The sequence below is a fragment of the Eptatretus burgeri genome, chromosome 9 (assembly GCF_056783735.1).
Source record: "Eptatretus burgeri isolate ZD-2024b chromosome 9, Ebu_testis_v1, whole genome shotgun sequence".
Classification (NCBI taxonomy): domain Eukaryota; kingdom Metazoa; phylum Chordata; class Myxini; order Myxiniformes; family Myxinidae; genus Eptatretus; species Eptatretus burgeri.
Window position 1 is genome coordinate 103,301,623 of NC_140969.1, and position 9,536 is coordinate 103,311,158.

Here is a 9,536-nt window from a genome sequence, read left to right on the forward strand (position 1 = left end):
ATGTTTTTATTTCATGACTCGTAAACTGTAATTGTTATATTCTCCTCTGACATTTATATCATTTCATCACTCACGTCGGGATTTTTGTTTTTCCCCAGGAAATTCCACATCCTCGTAATTAATACATGCTCCAGGCGGTGTATTGGTACGCTTTATTGTGTGTGATCGTTTGGCAAACATCTGCGCTGACTAATTAAATTAAATTTTTGACTAAATTTCGTTAGATTTTTTCAAATTATCCGTTCATATCATAACTGTGAATGTGAAGAAGATGCGATTTTAATATCGAAACGGATTGGGAGACACCACGTCAGTTTCACACAAAAAACCGTTAATCACGTGACTCGTTTTCCTACTCTCTGAAACGTCACGGTGACGACATTGGATTGATCACGTGACTCCTTTTCTCTGAAAGACGTCACGGTGATGACATGGGATTGATCACGTGGTACAGGCGGTAACTTCCGGTAAACATGAAGGATCGTCCACCTGAACCGCTAAAGGAGGTTGGTGCCTGCACGGCAAAGCCGATTCACTGTATTTATCATTTTTGTTTGTGTTTGTGGAATCATGGTGATTTATTTCGTCGTGGTTTGGTGTAACGATGGTTTTTAAAAGGGTTCGGGGTTCGAATTTCATCTGATACCTGCAGAGAGTGATCGACGACGGAGCGGTTTGAGGTGATGGTCAGAAGGAACTGAACACCGGAACACAATGGAGATCGTGTGTGTGTGTGTGTGTGTGTGTGTGTGTGTGTGTGTGTGTGTGTGTGTGTGTGTGTGTGTGTGTGTGCAGGTCATGTTACATCGGCTCTGATAACTCGTCATCATGATGAAGGGAATGAGATATTTACATTCCCAGATATTTAATTGTTTGGGGTATTTACCGGAAAGTTCACTCACGTCACAATGGTCCTATTGTTCACGCAAACAAAGCAGCACGTCATCAATCATGCTCTGATCACGTGGATGGTTCTAGAACCATGACACAGCTGCATCACCTTTGAAAATCAGAACTACAACACGGCTGCAAACCTCTCCACGTCTGGGAAATATTGTATCAAGATGAATTATAATTGCTCACCTTGTACATCGGATGTTTTTACCCCACACACGTGACCTGAGGTGCAGGGTTCAACAATTGGTTCACTTCTGTCCGTCTGTCCTTCTGTCTACAAACGTTGGTTGATTATTGAGGAACAACTTGATTTCAATTTAATGTTTTATTTTGAACATGAATCTGAAAACGAACCTGATGTTTAACACTACTTTGCTCTGAATTCGTCCCGAGCACACACGTACACAGAGGAGTGATCATTTTTTACTCTCTCTCCCTCTCTCTCTGTCTGTCTGGAAATCAAGCAAAATTTAAAATCATTCCAAACAGGAAACTTCCTGTTATTCATGACGTCAAAAAGGACACAAACAACCAAAACATTTTCAAGCAAATTTCACTGGATGACAAGGGTCAAGAGAACTGGTGATTTGGAAAAAAATGTATTTATTACAGGGTTACTGAGAACCGAGATTGATCAATGCAGAGAATACTTCAAGGGCACTCGGTAGAGCGCATACCTCTGCTCCGCAATGCCTGATCCAGTGAAACATATCGAGACGAATAACTTTTTGAAATATCGTGCCATATATCGGTTTTTGCCCCATCTCTTAATGGTGAAGAATCACTTTGAAAATGAAATAATTATCACATCCGGATCTTCAGGAAAATTCTATCAATTCTTTCTGGTCACTCACCCAACATGCCCTCCCAGTTTTGTCCGAATCCATCCACAACTTGGGATATCATGCTAATTATCGATTTTGGCCCCATCTCTCAATGGTGAAGAATCACTTTCATAATTCTACCTGCCGGATCCGGATCCGGTTCTTCACCAAAATCGAATCAGTTCGTCCTTATCACACATCCAACCTGTCCAAATTTCATCCAAATCTGTCCACAACATTTTGAGATATCCTGCACATAAACAGACAGAAAGGTGAAAAAATACCCTCCTTACACCTTCGGTGGTGGGGGTAACAAACCCTTCTAAAAGGTTATCTCAAGACGAGAAAAATGAGTTTAAATAATCGAACATTTGCCATATTTTCCAAGATGAAATCACCGACGTCAAGGTGAGAGATCATTGTCGTATTTCAGGAAAATACGGAGGACCTGCTCATCAAAGTCGTAATCTCAATTACAAACTTCCTTTTTCATTCCTGTCTTTATTTACAATAATGCAAACTACAACAAACTCAATTTGTTCATACATGAACTCTCGACAGTTGGGAACATATCTCCTATTCCTAACACAGACCAGAACTACATCTCTTGCACCAAATCAATTTGAATGAAGCACAAAACTCTTATAAGATTTCTTGATTAGTGCAAATGTAATGATCCAGTTCATTATCGAAATTAGCTTCAAGTTTCATATCATTTTCTAATATCCAGTCATTTCTCAAATCAGGATGAAATGGAACTCTTTTCATTAAGAGGTGTAGAGTAGGTATATCATTTTGACTACATGGACCACTTTGACAGATTTAATGAAACACAACTCCCTCCTCAAGAGAACTTTTTCACAAACTTAATAAACGTCATAGTGATGCTAAAGAATATCAACGCACACAGAAAAATTTGTGGAATGAGGTCAATATCAAAAACCTACGTGAATACCACGACCTCTGTGTCAAGACTGATGTTCTGCTGTTGGCCGATGTGTTTGAAGCCTTTCGAGAGGTCTTTCAGAATAAGGATTCCTCAGGATTAGACCCAGCTCATTATTATACAGCACCCGGTCTCACTTGGAGTGCGATGTTAAAGATGGAATGGATCTGGGGATGGACTCCTTCAAAAAGAGTGGGGATGGTGGGAGAGCGACAAGGGGCTCACCCACCTCCAGACAGACTGAGCTCCTGCTCCTGAGGAGCTGCTGCGGGTCATCAGGTGCAACTACCAGACCGACTGGAGCAGCTTGAGGTGCACATGCAAGAAGCACGACGTTGAGTGTACTCCTGCTTGTGGAAACTGGAGAGGGTCAAGTTGAACAAACAACACAGCTGGCATTTGGCGAAAATGAAGATGATGAAATTGTTGGCATCTGAATGCATATTGTACATTGACACAGATTACCCATGGTGGGGAGATGCTGGTAAGATGGCAACGACTCATCTTCTGTGCAGATCGATGCTTCTCTTGCATAATATTGTTACGAATCTGGAACCCATCACACACAACAGCCAGAGTCCTTAGAGATCAGTTATATCGGTAAGTATGTGTTTCTAGGTAGGGTCCCGCCCTATGTTTAATGGGTGATTAATTGTATGTGCGTTGTGAATTATTTTATAGTTGGGATTTTTACACCACCAACAACGACAACAACGCCCATCTTTGCTTCTTCACCACCAACAACAACTACAGCTACTACTACTACATCCACTACAACAACGCCACCCCGCACTCGACCGGTCACCATTACACACGTGTTTTTGGCTGAAGACGTGGGCGGAGCCTTCGTTACCTCGGGTCGAAGCTCCGTTCCGAGGAGGGGCAGAGAGCGTTTCCTCCAGCCAATGAGCGGAGAGCGAGCACCACACACGTGCCCCAGCCAATCGGGAGGCCGCCATGAGTCGCCTGACAACCCACCGTCCAATCAGGAGGCGAGTAGCGGGGAGAGAAGCGCCTCCCTCCTCAAGAGAGCGGAGAGGACGGCAGTTCGGAGGATCATGGCGATTGCGGCAGACGGTCGGAGATTGGCTTGGTCTGGACTAGTTTTTCGGGAGACCGTGTGATTGTGGCGACTGCAGAGGGTTCTGCAGATGGTCGTAGTTGGAGCAGTCTGCGGTCCTTTGGAAGGCAGGTCTGGTAGTCGAGCAGCCAGGATCCTAAGCCGTGGACTTCGGGTCGTGGGTTCGAGTCCCACCAGTGGTTCGGAGTCGGTGTGGCCACACGAAGCGGACAGGTACCCCGGCCCGGCTTGACCGAGATAGACCTACGGGTCCAGTTATTTTGGGTGTGTTTGTGTGTGTGTGTGTGTGTGTGTGTGTGTGTGTGTGTGTGTGTGTGTGTGTGTGTGTGTGTGTGTCCGTGGGCCACATCTGTTAAATAGAGCTGTTTAAGTGTTTTCTTTTCATATTACATTTCTTTTATTTGTGATAACTCTGCTCTGTGTCTCCCCTCCCGAATATTGTTATAAATAAATCCCTTTTGTTAAATGTTCCAGCTCGTTTCTGTGTTTCTTTCATTGGATTGGCACGCTGTGTATTGAGAGATAGCGAGGGTAAATTGTTCATTTGGTCCGGCGCGCCTCTGGTAACTGCGCTCGGTTACGCCGGATCCGAGTCGTTACCTGCGACTCGGATCGGACAGACTCGACCGAGGGTGTGGTTCCACTGTAGTTAGACTGCGTGGGTATTGAGGTATATTGAAATTAGGCAAGTAACCCTGGAGGAGGAACTTGGGTGGAGCCAAAAGCCAATGGGTGTTGAGAGGCAGAGCCAGCAAGCGAATTGGTAAAAAAGACTGAGCCGGCAGGCGAATGGGTAGGTTGTCGATCCCAAGTCAGACAGAACGAGCCAACAGGAATGAATAAAGGAACGATGGGCAGGAACAACGCCGACTCTGGAACGACACACGAGGAACGACGACGACTGCGACCGTCCTTTTATAGATCCGGTGGGGCGGGGTCGATGACCCGAAGCGGTGTCGTCACCCAATTCGGGCGCTCTGGTTGGGCCCCGACCAGCACACGAGCTGGTCGCCATGACTGGAAGCGGCTCCACTTCACTTCCGGCCAGATGGTTCCAAGCTGAGGAATCATCTCGCTCCGAGCACCATGACATGAATGGCCTTGCACCGAACTCCGTGATATGAATAGCTTTGCACCGAACCCCGTGCCGTGTCCCAGCGACCCGTGGTTGGCGCTGGTCCATGTGCCTGCTCCACGGTGCACCACGCGGCCCGAGCGATCCGGCCGCACAGCATGCCTCTGCCTGGTAGCAGCTGCATCGAGGCGTAGGTGTGGGAGGATGTTGGCCGTCTGCAGGAGACATTTGTTGCCGTCGTGGTGAGTGAAGACCGATGGTAAGATGTCATTGTAACCCCATGCGCAGACCCGACAAAAGACGTGGGTAATTCGTGCCCCGTTCTTCATGATGATAAAGTATCATGGCCGTGCGCGAGTCCACCATTAAGCACATGGTCAGCGTGCGGGTCCACCCACCATCGAGCATCGTGTTTGCGGTTATCAAAGGCGGTGGGATGCACGGTGCCAGCCCTAATCTGTGTCAGGGAATTAAGGGAAAAGTTTGGATGTAATTATGTATGTCGGGTTGAGTTGAAGAAGAAGATAGATATGATTATTAAATGGAGAGATGGGTTGAAAAGAACACGCCTCGTGCGGCCTGTACAGTGGGTGGAGGTTGTTTATTGTTTGCTGCATCGGTTGCCCTTCGTAAAGACGTATACATTGTGTGTGGCTGCAGTTTTTACAGTTGGCTGTCTGGGTGCAGTGCCTGCTTTGATTTATTTCAGGAAGAAGAGGAAAAGAGTAGGAATGAAGACAAATATAAGACCTAACTGTGAGATCCACACGACCCACTGTCCCGTTGCCCTGCAAGACAAAAGGGAAGGGACTATCTGAACGTATATTAATGGAATAACTGTCGAGAGACCGCTGTATGGTGGTTGCTATTGCTTTGGAGGGAGGTGGTTTCCTAAACCGCAACAATATCATGGACATTTAAAAATGGTAATGTCCTGGAATTATATCGTGCCAGTGTGGATTCAACTCCAAGGATGGGGGTCTGGGTCTCGGATCAGGGACCAGCAGGAGAACCTTGTAGGTGTCGAGATGATGATGGCCCACTCTGCTCCTGGTTTTTCCAAATTTTTAAGGCCTCACATAGACTATCCTGAGGTGCTTTTTGTGTTGTTAATAATGTTAAGAGGACAATATGCATCAAACGTTTTTGAATCAAACCTTGTGTTTTTATACAAGAGTCTACAGGCTCATGGAGGAGTTAAACAACAAAGGGCAGCCAGCTTACAAACCACCAAAGGGTATGGTGGTGGTTGTGGGTGTAGACATACAAAAGGAGGAATCACACAAAAAGCCAGGTGTGTCCTTGATCTGCCCCCACACCGCATCAGTATTTCACATGTTGATTGAACACATGAACATAGTCCATAACGGGCAATAACGAGAACTATACTGGGAAGAACGTATACCTCCACCAGGCTGAACAGTTGATATTTGATCCCACTGATAGGATGGATCTGGATCAGGACCTGAACCTGAACGAAATTACCATCGGCTTGTTCTTGTCATCTCACCAACTCATCAACCTCGTTTTGTCATAAGTCATCCACAACTTTTTGAAATATCGTGCCACATATTGTTTTTCATCCTATCTCTAAATGGTGAAGAATCACTTTAAAATTCTTGTATTTTTCACCAAAATCTAACGATTTCGTCCTTGGCACACACCCAACTTCTCCACTAAATTTTGTCCGAATCCATCTTCAACTTTTTGAGAGATATCCTGGTCACAGACAACCAGACACACAGGCGTGAAAACATAACCTCTGTCGACCTTCAGTGGGAGGTAAGGAAAGGAAACCCAACTGCCCCAGACCACGTCAGGTCCAACTCATGCACGAGAGGCTCGCCCAGGTGTAAGGCACCACCAGGAAGCAATCAGCACCCTGGGATCCCTCCAGGGCCCAGATTCTCTTTCTCTCTTGGGAGAACTATTCACACAAGTACTTCAGCTTGCAGCATTGAGGCCAAGAGGACCTGAAGATCTTCAACATAAGCGACTGAGCTACACTTTTTCCATCACACCATTTACGAACCTCTTGCACTGCACACTCCAACTGACTAGTTCTGTACATGTACCTTGATTGAAATACTGTTCCGAATCTGGAAACCATGCGCACTCAACATTCAGGTCCCAAAGTTAGTTATTTCGATAGTGTCTTTATAGTTAGAATCCTTCCTTCTGTCTAATGGGAATTACATGTGTGCGCTTCGAGTTATTTTTTCGCGAGGTTTTTCCTTGTCAACTACTACGACTTCCACTACAACAACGCCACCGTCCCGCACTCGACCAGTCGCCATTGCCCACGTGTTTTCGGCTGAAGGCTTGGGCGGAGCCTCAAACGCCTCAGATCGAGGCTCCGTCCCAAGGAAGAGCATGGACCGTTTCCTCCACCCAATGAGCAAAGGGCGAGTATGACGCATGCCCCAGCCAGTCAGGAGGTGACCACGAGTCATCCGACAACCCCTCGTCCAATCAGGAGGCGAGTGGGAGGAGAAGAGGCCCCTCCCATCTAAGGAGGAGTAGAGTGGTTGTCTGGACCAGTGTTGGAGGGACAAGGGTGCGTTCTGCAGGATCGTTGCGATTGCGGTCTGTGGTCTTGGTGGCGAGTGTGGCTTGATCCCGTTCGTGGGCCGTGGACTTCGGGTCGTGGGTTCGAGTCGGTGAAACCGCACGAGGCGGTGAGGTACCCGGCTCTGCCGAAAATAGACCCACGAGGTCCATTTATTGTGTGTGTGTGTGTGTGTGTGTGTGTGTGTGTGTGTGTGTGTGTGTGTGTGTGTGTGTGTGTGTGTGTGTGTGTGTGTGTGCGTGCGTGGGGCGCCGCCCTGTAAGTAGAATTGTTAAGTGCTTTTTCTTTGCTCATTGTACATTGCCTGCCTTTTATTCGTGATAACTCTGCTCTTTTTGTCCCCCCCTCCCCGATTATTGTTACGAGTACGTGTGTGGCCGTACGTGCAAAAAAAAAAAAAAACACATTTCAAACCGACCCAGAAACAACAACCACACAGGCCGTTCCTTCGCTCGCGCGTGCCCGTACGTGCAAACCAAAAAATAAAAACTTTCAAACCGTGAGCCAGAAACAACCACACAGGTTGTTCCTTCGCTCTCGCGTGCCCGTACGTGCAACCCCCCCCCCCCCTCCAAAAAAAACTTTCAAACAAACACATAGGCCATTCCTTCGCTCGTAAATGACGACTGGATTGGGGCATTGTGTTTATCTATAAATGCACATAAGAAATCGAGAAATTATTAGAACACACTAAGTCATCACTATCCGGAAGTGGTGCGTGCCCGTACGGAATGTTCACCTGCATTCCACAAATTATCGCTTGCATTGAAGTAACAACTGCTGTGATACTTACACACACAGAGTGAATTAAAATCATTTACCTCCCTGTCTTTGCTTGCAATGACATTCGCTGCCATTGACCATTGCCACTCCTACGCCACGCTAACTAAGGCACCGATCCCCATCGTAACCGGCACGGCACGTGACGTCATTATCGGCCGGCCGCGCACTGGCCTACACAGCCACGCCTGCGCAGCAACGTGTCCTTTCATTGGTTGGTAAATTAATGGCCATAACTTGGGAAGCACTTATCCGATTAATATCAAACTTTGAAAAGGCACGTCAACAGGGCCCCAGCAATATACCTGGCACGTTTCAATTAGATCGGACCAGTGGTTGTTGAGAAACAGCGGTCACACACACGCACACACACGCGCACGCGCACACACACACACACACACACACACACACACACACACACACACACACACACACACACACACACACACACACACATTGCTGGAATTATAGATAGATAAATAAACCCCTGTTAAATGTTCCAGTTCGTTGTTCGTGCTTTCGTTGGCCGAGCATGGTGCGGGTTTGAGAATTAGTAAGGCCGTTCGGGCCGGTAAGTTGCCACTTGGACCGACGGATCTTGGTAATCCCTGCTTGGTTTACACCCGGATCTGGCTCGGTAAACGGTCCGTTCCGCCCGAGGTCCGTCGAGGGTGTGGTTTTCCCCGGTCGTTGGACGACGTGGGTATTTAGGTATATTGAAATTAGGCAACTAACCCGACCCCACGCCGTCAAAATATTGGCGACCACGGTCCCCAAGGGATCCATGAACTGTCGGACTTATCCGAGAGTCACGACCTAAATTCCGGGTGTTCGGTGGGAGACGACTCCACTGCTCCACCATGTGGTCGTTTATCGCCACCGACCACCCCCCGGCCCGCAACAATACATCATTTCACCCCCACCTTGGCGTTTGTGTCTATTTGCAATGGGCATGATGTTACACAATCAAGCTTCATGAATAAGTTGTTGCAAGGAAGCACAAAAATTAAGAAAACTGTCTACAACTTGTGTGCACATCAATGTTGAGGCAGAATGAAGACAAAAAGTGGATATCTTGGTCTTGTTACCTGTATCATTTCCACAACCTGGATTCCACAACCAGGAGAATGTCTTGGAACCCACCTTCAGGCGAAGCAGAACTTTGTCTCCCAAATGACACTTAATTCCATTGATGAGAGTCGCAGGCCAGACTGAATGGCAGAGCTGAGCTGTTCAGCAAGTTGAGGCTTAAAACTGTACGCGCTGCAATGAGGGCGGACAAGGAGTCGTGTGTGCGAGGAATCTGTGGTCAAGTGATTCTTGTCCTGCTTATAGAGGAATTAGTGCATTGCGTTCCTCCAAGC

General features: G+C 47.1%; 1 long non-coding RNA gene across 1 annotated transcript; it reads left to right on the plus strand.

The window, feature by feature from the left end:
* The first annotated feature begins 373 nt into the window (after window positions 1-373).
* On the plus strand, window positions 374-1,255 carry LOC147020789 (uncharacterized). The gene is made up of 2 exons (XR_015062114.1): window positions 374-506; window positions 619-1,255. It is a non-coding gene; the product is annotated as an uncharacterized LOC147020789 (long non-coding RNA).
* Window positions 1,256-9,536: the final 8,281 nt, after the last annotated feature.